Source organism: Aulonocara stuartgranti (genome assembly GCF_965226115.1).
Source record: "Aulonocara stuartgranti genome assembly, chromosome: 22".
Classification (NCBI taxonomy): Eukaryota; Metazoa; Chordata; class Actinopteri; order Cichliformes; family Cichlidae; genus Aulonocara; species Aulonocara stuartgranti.
This window is the reverse complement of record NC_138957.1, coordinates 20,708,696-20,724,356: the sequence shown is the minus strand read 5'-3', so window position 1 is coordinate 20,724,356 and position 15,661 is coordinate 20,708,696. Positions and strand designations below refer to the sequence as shown.

Below are 15,661 nucleotides of genomic sequence, written 5' to 3'. Positions count from 1 at the left end.
ACAACAATTACAAAATATTTACTTAAACACTGGACTGGACTGTCATACTGTCTCTCTAACAAATCGATATCCTTCCAAACTATCGCTGAAAAACTGGCATATTAAATACAAAAAAAGTCTCTTTTTAGCATTAAAGTTGAGCTGTTGTCTTTAACTTAGTGGCATATATAGTACCGGTACACTGAAAAAGCTGCCAATTTTCATCTACACATACTACATTGCTTCACTGTGGGTGGATGCCCAAACTAGAAAATCTGACATATGCTTTATGACTTCCATTTCCCCCCTTTTTGTTGCTTACTTGGATTTTTCCACCACACATGTATGTCAAAGACCCCAAAATGCAGGGCTTTAAGAACTCTGAAAGGTTCTAGTTCCTGCAATGCAGACATCAACAGAGATGACTTATTTTTAAGAGTTATAACAGCTATGAAAAAGTTCCAGTGGCCAGAATCCACCTAAAAAAAAAGAGAAAGAAAAATCTGCAGCTACAAAAAGAACAAGGAGTCCTGTGACAGACTGCATGGTCCCCACAGAGCACTGATCTCAGCATTACAAAGTCAGTCCTGGATTACACAAAGAGATGGGAAAACAATGAAACAACTCAAATTCATAGAAGAACTTCTGGAGAGTCTCTCAGTTGTTTTGGAGGACCTAACCCTACAATGACAAATTATATGCAAAACTATGTACAAACTGATGAGGAAGTTCTTTAAAAATCTACAAATAGAGTGAATGATAATTTTAAAAGCTGCTCACTCAAATCTTTGCATGCATCTGTCAAACAGGCCTCTATAATATACTAAATATGTTGAATGCTGATGTTATCTTTCCAATACATCCATTATTACAGTTTCTAGTTGTAGTTGTCACTTTCGATCTGTAACTGCTTTCAAGTTGGGAAAATTCCCATGTTTGTTGAGTTCTAAAACCACTGGATCCCTTATCAAACATTTACATTCTCTATTTGGTGAGTTATATCAAACATCTGCAGAATGCAGTTCGCTAATGACCCAAATATATGATCTTGTTAAATAACAGTGACTTGTAGTGACTACAGAATAAACACAATCCAATTAAACTCCCATCAAAGCAAGAAAAACCCATTATACTTTGCATCTCTACCCAGGAGCACTGTAATAAGCATATTGGCTTATTAAGTCAACATACAGCAGACACGTTGTGGACATCTAGACACAGAAATTCTGGTGAGGCTCCACGATCAGTGTTTGCTACAGTGCATCTGTTTGCATTACAATTTTTGAAAACATTCCAATTTATAGTTAAATTTCAGAATATGATGTATGACATACAAAAAAATGAAACTTTGTGTCGATCTGGAAACAAGTCAATATGCAAAGGAATAAAAACAAATATATCAGTAGTGTATAAACTGAGCATTGGTAAACAAGCAAAACTAAACTACAAATGATCTTCCAAAAAAGTTGAGATGCTGTTTAAATAATGAATTTGAAGCCAGAAGCAAGTTTGAAAAGGGTTAGTGGAGGAGTAAAAAGACAAAAATATTAAAAAGCACCTAGAGCTATGGAAACAGGTCAATTACATAAAACATCCAGAGAACCTGACATTCAGAGTTAAAGATGGGGGAGGTGTTTACCCACTCTGGAAAGGTGTCAAATATTTCAGCAATTTAAAAAAATTATGTCTTTTAATTTGACAATCATCCCTGAGAAATCTTTGCATGCAAGGGATGAGGCCAAAAGCACAAGATTCTGTAGTGGTATTTCCTGTCAGTTGTGAACCAGTCCTAGTCGACACATTTCATCGTCGTATCCACAAATGCCAGCTCAAGCTCTACCATAAAAAGAAAAAAATATTTATATAAACAAGATCCAGAAATGCGGCTGCACTTTCTGAGCAGCTGCGGTTTAGATGGTACAGCGGGCTGGCCACTAATCATACGCTCCTGCACAAGCCCAAGTGTCTTGGACAAGACACTGAGTCCCAAGATGCTGAAAATGGCAGGCCAGCATGGCATCTCTGCTTCTACAGAGTGAGTGAAATACAACGTATAGAACGATTAAAAGGTGACGAGATTTGCAGGATAAGGAGCCTAATGCAGTCTCAGGAGGCAGATTCATTTAAACAGAAAATGCACCTTTTATTAGGCGGTTAGAAAGTCCATGCAAAAATCCAACCGATGACCAAAAACTTGCAGACGGCACACAAGATAGGTAATAGACACTGTGACAAAGGACAACGGGAAGACATGATTATTTATACACACAGAGACACACTAAGGAGTAATCGGGGAAACAGGAAATGCCTGGGTAGCAAGACACAGCAGAAAACAATCAAGACAACAAGACAAGCAATGTCAAACTACACAAAACACAGAAGACATACAGCTATCTACAAAATGTAAAACAGGACAAAGGAGACTAACATACTAAAGTTTGACGTGGAAAGACATATGAGAGAAAGCTGGGACAACAACCTAAATAAAGAACTTTACAACTTTAACATCTTTTGGAAACTATAAGGAAAATGACCTCAGAGAAGAGGGGTGATCTGACTTGTTATCAGCACACAGTTCAAATAGGGAAGCATGGCAGGGGCCATTTGTGAAGAACCACTAATACTGAGAAATATTTGAGATTTCAAAGCAACACAGACTGCCATCCAGATGAAATCTTTTTCAGGAAGATAATGCCAAACCACATTTTGCACATATACCAACATACTGGCTCTATGGTAAGAGTGCTGCTTCTAAACAACTCCCTTTGGTTCACCCTTATGAAAGGAAATAGACAAAAGAGTAAACTGCTGCGCAGCTGAAATCCTATAAAGAATGGGTAAATATTACAGCAACTGGTTGCTAAACACTTATAGTATTGTTAAAAAAGGGTGATGCAACACAGTGGTGAATGTGACATTATCCTAACTTTTTCAAAATGTTCTTCAGACATCAAATGTTAAATGAGCAAGTGTTTTTCTAATAAACACATTTCTCATTTCAAGATATTTTTATGAAATAACGGTTTAAATGAATGCAAATCATCTCACTCGGGTTTTGTTTACATTTTACATGCTATTGCAACTTTTTTTATGCAAATGCTGCTGCACATAATGTATATGCCTTTCAGTGTGTGTGTGGGTGCATGATTGCCCAGTCATAATCATAATCATGATCAAAGGGATAAGTCCAACGTGATGTGTTATCTCACAGCTAAATATAGTTCAACTAGAAAGTAGAGTGTTGCTACAGGCTTATACTTCACTGTCTGTCTCTCCTTCTCTTATTTCTTGATCTAAGCTTCTCTGCAGCTTTTTGTTGACGTAGTTTTGCATTCATCTGTGTGAGTGTGTGTTTGCAAGCACGGCGCTGCCTATGTGTGTGCGTGTGCGTGTGCACATTAGAAGAACCCTTGCCAGACTGGGAACTTTGACAAGGCTGCCACTTTATTCACTGTCATCCTCCGCTCGTAATTGCACACAAACAACAACAAACAACACACATATAGGAGTACGGACAGATAGTGAGAGAGTGATGGAGGATCTGCCAATGACAGATGGGCACAGAGTTAGAGAAGCTCAAGGGGGGCCGAGAAAGAGAGTAGCAAGGCGGAGAGAAACTGAGAAAGAGGGAGAGTGGTTAAGAGTTACACAAACAAAGGGAGATAGAGATGGAGAGAAATAAATGACTGTGAGAAAGAGAGAGAGTCTTGTTCAGAAAACAAACACTTAGGCAGTGTTGCATGACTTGCACTTTCTCACCCCTCGGCAGCCCTGAGCTTGGTTGGATGGTTGGGTGGATGGAGGCTGGGGTAGGGAGGAGGGAGAGGGGGCAGACACACAGACGGGCAGGCAGGGAGAGCCAATGGAAGGAGAAGAATGAGAAAAATGTGAGAAGAGAAGAGAAGAGAAGAGAAGAGAAGAGAAGAGAAGAGAAGAGAAGAGAAGAGAAGAGAAGAGAAGAGAAGAGCTTCAGGAGAACGGACGAATGCAAGAAACAAGCAACGACGTTTGTAGGATAAACTAGGGCAGTACGCATTTACAAAAGGCATACTGTGAGACAACACCACAAGCATTTGAGACACACACAGGCTGACTCTGCTGCTCCCATACACACTTCATTCAGAGCGAGCGCAAAACTGTGTGAAGTGTACTTACCAGGGTAGCAGGAGTAGCCCACTTCTGCAGCATGCTTTCTCTCCCCCTCTCATTCCTTTGCTCCCTTAACTGCTCCCTTCTCCTGCTCTGCTGTGTCCCTTGTAAAGCACCCCGAGTCTCTCTCTCCCTCTCTCACGCTCTCTCTCTCAGGCGGTAAATCCCAAGCAGTGTACTTGTGCTACAAACTGCTATCTGCCTTTCTCCCCCCCTCCCCCCAAACAGACACCACAGACACACACACACAGAGCCAGCAACCTTCTACTAAATCTGGCAGGCAGGAAGCTCCCTCACTACCACTGAAATACAGCACTCAGGTGATCTCTCTCACACACACACACACACACACACACACTCGCACAAACGTACACACAAAACTGGTAGCACACACTAGCACACGCCCACAGGGAGGGAGTCCCGCATGCAGAGCTCCAACGTGTATTATGCAAGGGGCTGAATGCGAGCCAGAGCTCTCACACTGTCTGCCCCACACACACACACACACACACACACACACACACACACACACGCAAGCACACACAGGGCCCCTCCCACAGTTCGCTCGTCCAACTTCATCAGGTATTCATTCAAAAAACACACACATGCCAGCTGGCTGCACGCCCAGAGACCGCTTACAAGCAGAGAAAGAGAACGAAAGGGAGGGAGAGGGAGAGAGAGAGGCTGGGTGGGAGGGTGTTACAGTGAGAAGGGCAGAGAGGGGACTGTGGGAGAGATAAAGGCGGAGGGAGGGAGAAAGTGAGTAGTAGAGATTAGAGAGAGGGAGGCAGACAGAAACAGAGTGAGCGCATGAAAGAGTGACACATGGAAAACTCGTCGAGACACACCGATAGACTTGCATATAAGGCTGATCTGATCTGATCACGGTGACGCCAGACATATTTGATATATGCTGGAGAGGAACCGAGGAAAGGTGTCTTGTTTATAAAGGTGTAAGGGTTTGTGAATTAAATCAAGGAGGCAAAAGGAAAATCAGAACCTCTTTTCGTCCCCCTTTTCAGATATAGTTGGTTTCATGCTCGGATTCGACAAGCCTGCATTTCCCAGTTTTGACCACTAGATGGTATGACTGATTACAATTGTAGAGGAGTCTATTTCCGTTAGTTAGCTGACCTAGTTAAAAGACCATTTGGAAGTAAATATAGATGAAATGTGCTCTTCAATGCTAAGAGATGTAGCACGCACAGAAGAGAAATGAGCACTCTCTTATAGGATGTTAACACACACACAAACACACGTGCGCACACATGCAATGACTAACTAACTTACAGAAAAATGATTCCCGAAAGATTTAGTTGGTCTAAACATGCACTAAAAAGACATCCTGTTTGTTTTAGTTGGCCTTCCTGTCAGCTTGATATCATTCCAGGATTCCAATGTTCAACACTGGGTATTCATAGTTTCTGGCAGCAGGAGACATTTCAATATTTGCAATGAATGTGGTAACATATAAAACACAGAGTAAAATGCTCAATGTGAAGAGTTTTAAAAAGCAGGAATGTCACAGTTTATTTGTAGTCTTTTTATTTTATTTTTCATAGGGCATTCTTACCGATAAGCGATCATCTAGTACGGTTGGGCTTTCGTTCATGTTGACAACACAGTTCGTGATTTGCTATGGCACTGAAAGTTGCGAAATTTCCTTCCTGTTTCAAAAATATTCCACCCATTTCTAAAGAAATTGAATATTGTGCATTTCTTTAGAAATGTTAAGATCGGGGAATTTGAAGGCAGTTTTGGAAATGTAACCAACACCACTGCATTTTATCATGATCCTTCATGATGCACTGCATATGCGCTATAAAATCGTAATATTACGTTGTTAACGAAGAGTCTTTTAACATCAAAATGAAGCTCAAAAGAATTAACTCAAAATATCTGATTGAGGAGGAAAAGCAAAGCAAAAAACTGCACAACTATGACTATTTTGTCCATTAAACATCCTGCCCTAACCCAAGAAATACAATATGATTAGTAAGCCTGTAGCCTTCTAACATAGAGATATTTCTCAGCAAGCTTGAATCATAATTCACTGTATGAAGAGTTCACTAGAAGAACAAGTCATTAGTTTTTCCATTTAAATCAAATACAATGCAAACTATGATAAAGTCTCAGTACATTAAAGTACATTTTAGTATTTTAACACGCTTTGCCGATCCGATCAGCTGTTCGTAACACTTCCCACATTGAAACAGACGTCAACGCGAACTGTCGCATGTCCACCATTTCCTGTCCAAAACCGGAAGTGACGTCATTTTCGCAGAAAATGTAGTTTTTTACTTGTAGGCCTTAAAAGCCTATACTGGTGTTTTTATAAGTCATGTTTGACTCTATACTTTTCTGAATAGTTGCTGGGATGCTTAGAACTCGAATTGCACTGCTGGAAATAGTTTGTTTTGATGCACCTGCTGTTTTCTTTGCAAATTTGCATCATAGGATTGTTCTTTGTTTTTCCTGCAGTATATAAAAATTGCTGTATCTCCAAAATAAAACTATGAAGACACTCAAAATAAATTTCCTGTTGTTGTAAACTATTTTTTTGCAACTTTTTTGTATTTAAAGTTTTGAGGGATAAGCCCCTTAAATTTCCCCAAGTAGAAATATATGTAAAAAAAACAAACAAAAACGATTTTCAATTTTTTTGTAGTTTATTGCACTTTTTTGCAATTAATGTACTTACTATGGACTTAATGCATACATATTATTAAAATATGGGCTATAACAGTTGTATTGATGTATAGCAACTTGAAATGCTCCCAAAAATGCCACTACAACATGTAAAAAAATATATATAAGCTCTGGCGGATTTGGTTCTATGGTAGGTCTTAAAGGGTTAAATAAATATCGTCAAATAATCGAGAGCTCAATTTCAGTGAAAATAATCGTGATTATCATTTTTGCCATAATCGAGCAGCCCTATTTGTGTGGGTTTGTTTACAAGTGAAAGCAGGATAAGACAAAGAGAGCGAGACAAAGTGGGAGTAGAGAATGAGCAGAAAGAAATTAGAAATTTTAGTTTCTTGCTTGGCGATCCGAAGTCTAGCCCTGCACGCCTCCCTCCTTTGATCAGGTGGACCGTCTCGCCTGAAGCCTTGGTGAAACTTTTCGCCAACTGCTGAATCTAAAGATAAATGATACCTGTTGTTTCAAATGTAGCCTGAAGCCCAACCAAGACAACTGATTCAGTTGGGTTTGACTGAAAATTGGAAACCAATACGCTTCCAAAACATCACTATTGCTCAATCTTGGCACGACTTGCCTTCCTCAAAACCCATTTCTCATTGTCCTTTAGCATAAAAGTGTCCTGTTGAATCCCTACAAATGTACATAACTGCTTCATGGTGAATGTGCTGTATGTGTATAACACGACATCATAATCATCGCACATCTCCAGCTTTAGAAAAACACACATTTTTTCTTTGATTGACAATAATTTGACATAATCTTTCCACTTTAAACAACAAGAAGCACTTTAATGCAGACCTGACTGACAAGCCACACTCCTTAGTGAGTTTGATTAGAAATGGCCAGAATGAAGGTTGAATCAAAACACACGCATTGAGCTTTTCAACAAGACTCACTCATAACATGACACCTCAGTCAATGATCTCCTCTCATCAAGAATCAATGAATTGTTAAGTGCACTGAAAAATTCACTGCAAAACCTGCCTTATTCTGTCTCAGCCTTCTGCCTTTCTGCAGAGCACAGTCTCAGTCACAGCCAGTCACTAAGGAAACTGATGAAAAGCTTCTATATATACACACACACCCATATACATATCACACACTGCTCTGCTCTCTCTCCCTGTCACACACACACTGAATCTCTGTGCCGCTCTCTCTCAGTCGCCCACGCAAACTTCACACACGCTGTGGTTATGACAACAGCAACCCCCGCCATCCTACGCTCTCTTTACCCATCTATCCCCTCCCGTCTCCGTCGGCAAAAGTCTCAGCTCCCTTGTTTATCCATGTCTTTCCATCTGTCTCTGGGCCTATGTGTGACTATGTGTGTGTATGTGTGCGCAAGCTGGTGAGAGAGCACGTGTAGAGCCATCTAATGGTCACACACTCATACACACAAACTGTGTCTGCCAGACAGACTTTATGAACTAATGTTCTGTCAGTAATCTATTATTCAGAACCTTTTGTAATCATTTCATAATTATGCTAATAGTGCCCTCTGAACTTTGGGGCATTTACACGGTCTGCAAATATCTTTCATTTTTCCCCTCGCTCACAAACCCTCTGCCAGACTGTTAACTTGCTGGCAGTGTAGTGCGCTACTTCGGCCCAAGCCACATCCCATTCACAAACCTACTAATCCACACACACTATTAGATCCCTGCTAGTCACACACACAAAGAAGTATGCATGTGTGTGTTTGCAGGATTAGGGAGGGACTGGAATGGATGGGCAAATCACTGCTAAGCTCCTCTATTGCTGCATAATCCTACTGAGTACACACACACACACACACAGGCACACATACACTCACGCAAACAATAGTAGTCATCGTTGACATTCAGACACACAAATATGCAGGCAAAAGTCCAACACACTTATTCAATAACAAATGCAGACATAAACACTCAGATATCTTTTCAAAGACAATATATAATCCTGTTCGGAGTATGTGTGTTGCAGTACAAAAGGGAGTAAAAGAGAAATGTGGGATGGGAGGTAGCTGGAGACAGAAAACATGAGTTGGGTTTTTTTCATCTTCTGTTAAAAAAAAAAAAAAAAAGACCCCAACGAAGAGAGAAAAATGGAGATAAAAGTAAAAGACAGAAAAGAGGCGTAAAAAAGAGAGATAAATGTAATCCAAACACCATTATGCAATCTATTCATTCACTCTGCCCACACAACTAGAACCCTTTTGTCCATTCAACCACCTTCCCCAACCCTTAAAGAAATGCAATACATACAATTAGTAATCCTGTTTTAAATTCTAAATATGACTCAATTAGTGTTTAAGAACATCGAAATATTTCTCCACAAGCTTGAATCATAATTTATTGTGTAATGTAAAAGGGTTCACAAGAAGAACCAGTTATCCAGTGACTGTAGTTAATAAACAAAGAAGAAGAAAAAACAACAACCAGTAAGGTCACTGTAAATTACATACGCTGACCCCATGTGGTCCTATGGAGTTAGTGCAAGCATACAGCCCATTTGTATCTTAAGTCGGCCAAAGGAGTAAAAAAAGAAATACTGTACCCCTTACTTTACTTTACTTAGAGGTTTATATATTTAATCCCTGAGATGTCTGAATAAAAATATTGAATGAACATATCTATACATATCTATATATACATACATACATACATACATACATACATACATACAAACATACATACATATATATATATAAATATGTAGTATTTGTAGTTTTGTAGTAAAACTAATGAAAATACAGTAAAAAAATCTAAGCCATCTAGTGGGCCAGATTGGACCTTTGGGCAGGCCAATTTTAGCTCATGGGTCAGATGTTTGGCACCCCTGCACTAAGCTAATGAAGCAACAAAAATTGTAAAAAACAAAAAACGTTTTCATATTCACATAATGAAGAAATGGTTTACTGAATCTGTGTGTTTGGGGGTTTTTTTGTTTGTTTTTTAAAGGTTTTTAAAGTTTACTCATGGTTGCTTCATTACTTTCCTTCACTACTTTTTGTTTTAGGCATTTTAAAAATGTTTGTCTTGCTGACTCATCTGACAAATCTTACTATAATACACATAATGAGTTTGTTTGCCCGTGAACTCCCGCTTCACAATCAGGAGTTGAACAACCAAAACATGCACCCAGGTTGAGTACCCAATGGGCATGCAGATTGCTAAAATGTACCTTCCTGACTTATGTGATATAGATAAGAACCAGGTTCTTATCTATATCACATAAGGCTAAAAGGCTTTTTAGCATTTATTCATCCAAAGCGCCTTATAAAGCATAGAATCATTTTAATTTCATAACAAAAACATAAAATTTATTATCACAAAACTTTAAATGAGCATGGTATTATGATGACAGTATTTTGCCTAGAAACCACCTAACAACACATCATGCACTAAGTACCATAGGCCTGTACTAGTACTTCTACTGGTATCAAACTCAAGATGAAAAGAATAAAAAATTTCCCATATTAAAATTTTCAGTCAGAACCACTATAGTTAAAGCTGATGCAGTAATTTGCCAATATGGCACTGTTTAGGGGGCATTCCCTCCCTTCTGTCCGCACACATTCAAATCATTAGGTGGGGAGAGCAACAGCAAATCAGTGGCAGGCGTGTTTTAGTCAGATACATCAGGTAAGCTTTGTACTTTGTAGAGCTGAAGTGGAGGTGGGTTGAGAAGTAGCTTGCAGGTGAACAGCACCTATAAAGAATTTTAGTAGCTCACCCTAAATAAGATTTTCCAATTGGATGGGAAGAAAGTTATGCTCTATAATTCTTTTATTATCTCCTACAATGTAACATATGTAGAGTGTGACTGACAGAGTTTTTCTTATTAAACCGATTTCCTTCCTTCCATCCCATTTTTTCATACAAAAAGTCAATTTGCGATGCCCATGTTTATCTGATGATTTGTTCATATAAGTGGGAGAAATGCGAAAAAGAAAAGAAAAAGAAAAAAAAAATCAGACTCCGCTGACATGAGTAAGAGCTTTCAAAATCTGATGTCAGGCTGAGAACTATGCTGACAGGTGCATGTGCGCGAGTCTGAGGTGCTGCAGAGATCACAGCACTAAACAGAATGGCTGAGCAGACAAATATTAATACATAATGTGGCTGGAGTTGTTTGTCAGTGCACATACACTTTATTTTTTTCCCTCCTTGACAGAAAAAAAAAAGAAGAATTCACTCAGATTTTAGGATGGTCGCTGCATGTGTCGACATCTAGGACAGAGAACCATACTGCTGTGTTCGCTGAAGGTGAACTGCCCGCTGTAATGGACACAGACAGGCAGACTGGCACTAATTGGCATGAATGGGCATGGCAGCAGGCCTTTTGTGGATGAAGGAGAGGTGAGCGGCTGCTCAGCATGTGTCCTTGTCTATGAATAATGCGTTCCACCTTTTCAAAGGCACACGGACAAAAATGTCAGAGCGGCAGCGCCACTGCTTGAGCACACATTCATCAAAGTCCTCTGCTCTACACAAACACACATCCAACACTCCTGAGACTCAACAGGACACACGTGCAGCGCACACCAGAGCCAGTACAGTACTCAGCAATCATCCAAACAAACAAATTCCACAGGCAGACTCTCACAAACACAAAGGCTCCACGCTCCACAGGTGTCTGCATGCTGCCCAGCAGCATCCCTGCTTGTGAGGCTAAAATTTGTGTGATGAAAAGAATAGAGTTTAACGTAGCATACAAATCCATACATCCCTCCATTCATGTTACCCTGCACACTATGGAAAATAGCTGTGCTCTGTCCTCTCGGTCTCCCAGAAGGGAATACGGTTTTCTGTGCTGGTAACAAAGGGATAATATTTTATTTTCCAAATCTGTGATCAACTGAAAATACTGCAACAGAAAATAAAGCTGCATTTTAAATGTTATATGTGCGTAGACAAATAAAGATGGAAACTTTCTCACTAAGACAGAAAGCATGCAGTTAGTGGGTAACTGTATTTCTACATTTTCCAAAGAAAAGACCTCACAGGACTGATTGATTTCATCACTGGACACACATAACAAAGAAGTGGAAGTCTTTACATGTGTAAACTCTAAAGGCTGCTTCAATTTCTGCCTATTTGTTGATAAGGAACTACGGCATTTCAAGATTTCTTAAATGCGACTGTGTGTTTAGGCAACACTTTCCACCAGCATCTTCAAAACACCACTACACTGAAGTTGTTCTGACGGGCTGTAGTGACCTTAAGCACCATGCCAACGTACTTTATGTGGTTTTTCTGGCCTTCAATTTGTTCCCCAGCTATATATGCAACGTCTTGGCTGATAATACGAGCCAAAGAATTACTTTGACTTTCTAGCTTACACTAGAAATACCATAACTGAAGTTTATGTTAGTGCTTCAATCTCATTTTTCCAACTTCGCCTGACCTGACAAAGCAATTTATATTTAGAGATTGTGGTAAAGAAAAAAGCTTCAAGTATGCACAAACAGTGAGTTGGATTTGGTTCACTCCAACATTCCCACTGCTTCAGACTTTGAAGCTAGAATGACAAAAAGGAAACAGACAGACTGACCACACAGGCTTGTCACTGCTCGCTTCACTTTCCCAACTAATCTGTCACTTTCTTTTAACATCATTATTCTCGGTTTGTTTTTATTCACACACACAAACACACACAAACTGAAAGACCAGCAAATTGTGTGCAGTTAGCAAAACAAGCTTATTTCTGTGCAATATGCTTCCGTATGCATGCAGCTGTCTCGTGTTTTAGAAAGACACACACCCTTGTTTTACTATCTTTATTGGGACTCCCCCTAACCCCAGTCTCACACGCACACTCAAACACTCACAAATTGCCTTCAGGATGGTCGTACGTGTCCTCCTGAGACACAACACCCTCTGACCATGACCCCATTTCAACACCAAACCCAATCTCTGCCTGGAACACCAGAGGGTTTGACTGCAGTTATGTAAGCCTTTGCAGTGGTAGAGAAACAGAGGGAAGGACAGAGAGAAGAGGGTAAAAAAAAAAGAAAAAAGAAAAAAAAAAGAGGGCAGGAGAGATGGACACCGGGACCAGGAGTGGGGGAGCGGGATTAAAGTACAAGTAAATGATGGCGAAGCAGAAAGAAGATAAGAGAGACGGTGAACGAGACAGTGATGTCACCTTGTACTTGCGCTGCAGTGAGACGGACAAAGAGAGCGAGTAACAGAGGTAGAGAGAAAGGGATGTTGAGAGATCTATTAGCTGATAGAAGCCATGCAGACAGCCTCCCACTCCTTAGGCAATTGATTCGAAGGATATTGTGCTGAATGCTGTCTGCGTGTGTGCGCAACTGAGTGACAGTGAAACTAGCTTTGAGCCTCGGGGCATAAAGTACTAGTACTAGAAAGCTACTGGCGTGTTTCTACAACTGAAATGTAAACCATCACATTTTAGGGTAAATTCTTAATGTTTCGTGAATGTAACGATTTGGATTTAGCACATAGTGATTATGGTTAAAATCTCCTTTGAGTAAGTTTTGGTGAATGCGACGTCCTTTTAAGTGGCAAAAACAAGTTTGCATGTCTGTGTGTGTTTCAAGAGGACAACATAATGGAATGCCTCGATTCGAGACTTGCCAAGAGCCCTTTTCCCATACGCCAGGGAGCCAAGACTTCCCCAACCAGCCAAGAATAGCACCGACACTCTCTCTCTCTGTCTCTCTGCTTTACTCTCTCTCACCCACACTCACGAGCACTCACACATTTTTACTGTTTGGATTTGACAAGAAGGGTGATAGTGTGAAGGAGGAAATAACAGCCGTGTGCACTTCAACACCGTTACAGAAAAAGAAGAAGAAGAGGGACATTTTCTAAATTCATATTTGTACTCTTCAACAAGCAGTGCAGTGAGACGTTTTTTAGGACACAATATGTTTTGATCAATATGACGCTAATAAATCTTCATTTATTTGAGTTTCAATTAACTCAAGGAAGGAGGGGGGGGGGGGTTAGGGAGGCAGGAAGACAGAGACATACAAAAGCATAGAGAGGCAGTGAAACTGCCGTGCTGGCTGCTCCCTGTGGGGTAAATGGGTTTGTTGTTCTCTCTGTGGATGTGTACTTACAGTATATGTGATTTTTTTTTTCTTTCTTATTTTTTTGAGGCAGCAGTAAACGTGGATAGAGATGTGGACCACAGTGCATTCCCTTACTGCCACTGCATCACAACAACAGGCAGGAACATGTTTTCTACTCCAAAAAAAGAAAAAGAAAAAGCAATGACATACTGTATAAGAACCAGCCTTACTGACAGTACAGCTCACTTTTTTTGTCTTCAAACCAGTGTTTAAGCATCTCTACTAGATGTGATTACCAAAGCTGGGCTTAAAAGGAGTTAAAATATTCTACTTTAAAACTTGTTTCTCTCCTTGTGACTCACTGGGAAAACAGCTTATAGTGAGCTGAGAGGCTATCCATCAAACAGAAGACCCGAGTTCAAATCCTTGACCTCACTGAAATGTCTGTGAGTGAGATAATCGGCAGCAGCTCCAAAGGTGCTATTCTGTAGCTGACCCTGCCATCTTACTTCCCTGCGGTAAAGGTAGGAAGCGAAACAGAATTTCCCCTTTGGGGATCGATATTACCACAAAAAGACAGCACTTTCGCAGTGAGTAATTCAGAGAAAATCAAAGCAGTTGTAGTCTATGCTTTTCAAGAAATGTGAAGAACAGCAGCTCTATTTGTAGAGAAATATTAGATAGCAGATACTGAAAGAAAAACATTAGAAATACATATGCAATGCAAACAAAGCTGTAAACCAAACAATTCCTTCTCAAGCCGTACATTTACCTCACATATGAAAGGTGGTTTTTGGTGTGTTGTTTTTTACATGTAGAAGTCGCTGATTTGAACCTTGCTAAACACGCATCTGTGCAGCAGTTGGAATGTCAGGTTTATTGCAAAACTGGACTCTTAGTCAAAGAGAAAACACTGATCTGGAAAAGTCCTTGATGCCAGAACTAATAACATCAAATTAACCATGGCAGACTAACAGCTTTTAGGTTGAAATAACAATGTGATAGCAGTTTGTCAGTTGTGATTCAGCAGTAATGAGCCAACTACTGTGTCCTAGGTTGTCAAGCACAACCTGAGTTCTAGCAACTTAAAAACACGATACGCAGCGGGTCGCCGTGCACAGACGAAACTAGATTACATAGCAAAGAACAGAAGATGCTTTTTAAAAAATAATTTTCACCATGGTATCAATGCAAAGACAATTTTACCTCATTCAACACAACCCCTCCAGAGCCCCCAGGTGTGTCAGCAGGTGGTACAGCCCATGGAGAGGGTTCCAGACTATCCCAGAATGCAGTGTGTTGACTCAGGGACACAGCACTCCCTGGTGAATGAAAACAACAAACAAAGTTACTCAAAATTTATAGGGAAATATAGGGGGAAAGCGCATATGTTTATATAAATTCACATATATTCATATACGCTGTGTCAGCAATAGCAAGAATGGATCTGGACACACAGCTGAGGACAGACTGCATTGTTCCGTCAATAAAAATAATCACTGCTCTTCTTTGATTCAAGAAGAAAAACCGTGGTTCTGATTATTTTGCTACAAACAAGTAAATAAAAGTCCTACAATAAGACAAAAAACCCCCACTTCTGTCATGATTATGTGGATGTTGATGAATTATGTGTGAATAGGTGGATTTTATGCTGCGATTGTTGCTGTGCATGAACATAAGTTAAAAATGATTTGTGATATTTGTTAGAGAAAAGGTGGGGGACATCTAGCACTTCCATATCTATGAGAAGCTTCAAGTGCTTCGCTGTTTTAAAAACTGCAGGTCATCATTATACACAGTGCA

General features: G+C 40.0%; 1 protein-coding gene across 2 annotated transcripts in view; it reads right to left on the bottom strand.

The window, feature by feature from the left end:
* The window catches only part of atxn1a (ataxin 1a), a 114,819-nt gene that overhangs the window by 17,904 nt on the left and 81,254 nt on the right, over positions 1–15,661 (bottom strand). Inside the window, exon 3 of one of the 2 annotated variants that reach the window (XM_082520936.1) lies at positions 15,065–15,180. The gene's annotated coding sequence lies outside the window, so the exon portion shown is untranslated. Of the gene's footprint in view, positions 1–4,134; positions 4,481–15,064; positions 15,181–15,661 lie in introns of those variants that run through there. The other variant, XM_082520937.1, reaches the window with a different exon arrangement.